The sequence below is a fragment of the Pantherophis guttatus genome, chromosome 4 (assembly GCF_059756535.1).
Source record: "Pantherophis guttatus breed Tessera chromosome 4, ASM5975653v1, whole genome shotgun sequence".
NCBI lineage: Eukaryota > Metazoa > Chordata > Lepidosauria > Squamata > Colubridae > Pantherophis > Pantherophis guttatus.
Window position 1 is genome coordinate 47,662,708 of NC_142066.1, and position 3,489 is coordinate 47,666,196.

Below are 3,489 nucleotides of genomic sequence, written 5' to 3' on the forward strand. Positions count from 1 at the left end.
AATAGGAGCCTGTCATCCGGGATGGGCCAATACGCGAGCAGGGATCTCCTGCGAATTCTCTGCTCGCGTCTTAGCCAATCTGCATTGGTTAGCAACAGCTCCGCTGGGCTGAAGTCGTAGCCATGAGGACTCAACAGGGATCTTGGAGTCTTAGTAGACAACCAGCTAAATATGAGCCAGTAGTGTGCAGCGGCAGCTAAAAAAAGGACAATGCAATCCTAAATTGCATTAACAGAGGGATACAATCAAGATCAAGTGAAGTACTAATACCACTCTATAAAGCCCTAGTAAGACCACATCTAGAATACTGCATCCAGTTTTAGTCACCACACTATAAAAAAGACATTGAGACTCTAGAAAAAGTGCAGAGGTGAGCAACCAGGATGATTAGGGGACTGGAGGCTAAAACGTATGAAAAACGGTTACATGAACTGGGCATGGCTAGTCTAGTGAAGAGAAGGACCAGGGGAGACATGATAGCCATTTTCCAATATTTGAGGAGCTGCCACAGAGAGAAGGGGGTCAAGCTGTTTTCCAAAGCACCTGAAGGCCAGACAAGGAATAATGGATGGAAACTGACCACGGAGATATTTAACCTAGAAATGAGGAGGAACTTTCCAGTGAGAACAATCAACCAATGGAACAGAAGTTGCCTTTGGAAGTTGTGAAAGCTTCATCACTTGAGACTTTCAAGAAGAGATTGGACTGCCATTTGTCAGAAATGGCATAGGGTCGCCTGCTTGAGGGGTGGGGTTTGACTAGATGACCAATAAGGTCCCTTCCAACTCTGTTAATCTGTAAATTTGGCAGATTGTCTTTCTTCTGAGGATTATGTTTGCTTGGGATGATTTTCTAGGTTGCATATTTTTATAGTATAGTATAGTCTTTATTGTCATTGTACATCATGTATACAATGAAATTGGTTTTAGCCTCACTGGTGCAATCCATGACAAAAAATACAAACAACGTAAATAGTATAAAGAATAATCCCTATGCAAGTAATTAGGGGGGGAAAAATAAAAAAAAGAAAAAATAGTCATATGTTTCTGCATGTGCATGGAGTGATTGTGATTGTGGTTGTGTTTAAGAGTCTGACAGCCCAAGGAAAAAAACTATTTTTAACCTATTTGTTCGGCTGGCTATGCTTCGATGTTTTCTGCCTGATGGTAGAAGTGCGAAGGACACTGACCAGGGTGTGAATCATCTCCAAGTATCTTTCTTAGTCTGCTAAAGCAGCGAGACCTGGAGATGTCATCCAGTGGTGTTAGAGGACAACCAATGGTTTCTTGTGCCAAATTGATCACTCTCTGTAGTGCCTTCCTGTCCACAGCAGTTAAACCAGCGTACCATAGTGTAATGGTATTCTATCGTGAACTAATAGAAAGAAGTCATCAGCCATTGTTCCACCTGATTTTTTTCACAGGACTCTTAAGGAAAGACAGATGTTAAGACGTCTTATGTTTTAAAGATGGGATTGAAGTCAGTCGGAGTCAGATCTTCCTAAGCATTTTAAATAATAGGTTGCAAATGATTCTGACATTTTTCCAAGCGATACATTGGCTTTACGGTAAGTCTCTCTTGCTATAAAATATATACCGGTATTGATTAATATGTAAAGTTCCATTCTGATAAAACTTTATAGTAATTTTATTAAAGATTATAATTGCAACTGGGCAATTATGAACAATGCAAACTAAAAGTGACTTCCCAATTTCATCACAAGTATAATCAATTTTAATAACTTATCACCTTCTCTTAAAATACAACAAATGATCTCTTCCTACATCCCATCTCTTCTCTATAAACAAATACATACGGGCAGTCCTTCACGTACGACCACAACTGAACCTAAAATTTCAGTTGATCAGCAAGACAGTTGTTAAGTGAGTTTGTCCCATTTTATGATTTTTCTTCCCGTAGATGTTAAATGAATCACTGCAATTGTTAAGTTAGTAACATGGTTATTCAGTGGCTTCTCCATTGACTTTGCTTATCAGAAAGTCACAAAAGGTGATCACATGACTTTGGAACACTGCAATCATCATAAGTAGACACCAGTTGACAAGCAAAGTCAATGGAGAAGCCAGATTTAACAATCATATTACTAACTCAACAGCTGCAGTGATTCACTTAACAACTCACTTGGTCTGTTGTATGGATGTTTGGGTGGTTTAGGGGTGGGGAATTGTGGTGGGTGGGAGTGTGTTTGGGGATTGTTATGTGTGTTGGACCTGGTCTTTGGGTGTTAATTGAATTTTGTTGTATGGGTATACTGTGTATACACGTACAATGACAATAAAGTTATTTATTTATTTATTTATTATTTAACAACTGTGACAAGGAAGTTCCTAAAATGGGGCAAAACTCACTTAACAATTGTCTGGGTTTCAGTGAATGATAAGTGAAAGCCAGCCTCTCTCAGAAAACAATGTCAATTATTTGGTCTAGTCAGACAAAATGTTCCAGCTATGACATCATATGTCTAGTTACCAAATCTTATAGTTACATAATAATTAATTTCTTCCTAAAGAGATTTAGTTGAAAGGTGCTGCTCCTATAGTTATTTATATAATGTTGTTACAGTGTTATATAAAAAGGATTATTGCTAATCCTTGGTTAACAACAGCAATTGGGACTGAAATTGCTGTCAATATGCAACAGGGTCGCTAAGCAATCTCCCATGACCATTTGTGACCGCTGTTCCCGCAGTCTTGGTCGTTGTCATTAAGTGAGGATTGCAAGAATTGTTAAGCAAAGACCTCATCGCTGACCATGGCTTCTGAATTCCTGATAGCTTTCTCATTGATTTTGCTTAGGACAATCATGTGACTGCAGGATGCTGTGGTGGCTGGAACCCCAGGGTCAGTCATAGATACCATTGGTTCAGCATTGTTGCAAGTTCAAAAGGTAACTGAATGAGAAATCCTTAAATGAGAACCACCTGTATGTGGAAGAGACTTTTTGGAAAACATAAAATTAATTCTATCTATTTAAGTATCTCATCATGGGATTAATTTACCAGACACTTTCAGAGGCACTGTTACACCATACAAAAAATTAATAGTTACCGGTGCATCCTCATACAGCTGTCAGCTGGGTCCTATTTTCTGTCCCATCCCTACAAATGAATTATCTATTTGGGAAACATTCATCCCAATTAGTTCCTGCAAAAACACTTGTATAAAAGTCATTAGTCTTGTCAATTTCTAAAAGACTAGGCTTAGAATGATAGGGGAAAGGGGTTATTTTTGCCAGGATGCCAGGATTAATCTATCAAACTATTTTCCACAATGGCACTGACCATTCGACTTTAGCATTCATTTCATGAAACTTGGTTCCTAAAATGCATGTCAAAATGTAGGTTTTGAGGTCAGTGGCCACTGGTAAAGGAGCAACAGTTACATCTTGAATTATTTTAGGAAAATATGGAAAGGATAGTGAAATAATGACAGAATCTTCAGCAGATGGTCATTCAACCCATTTAAAAAC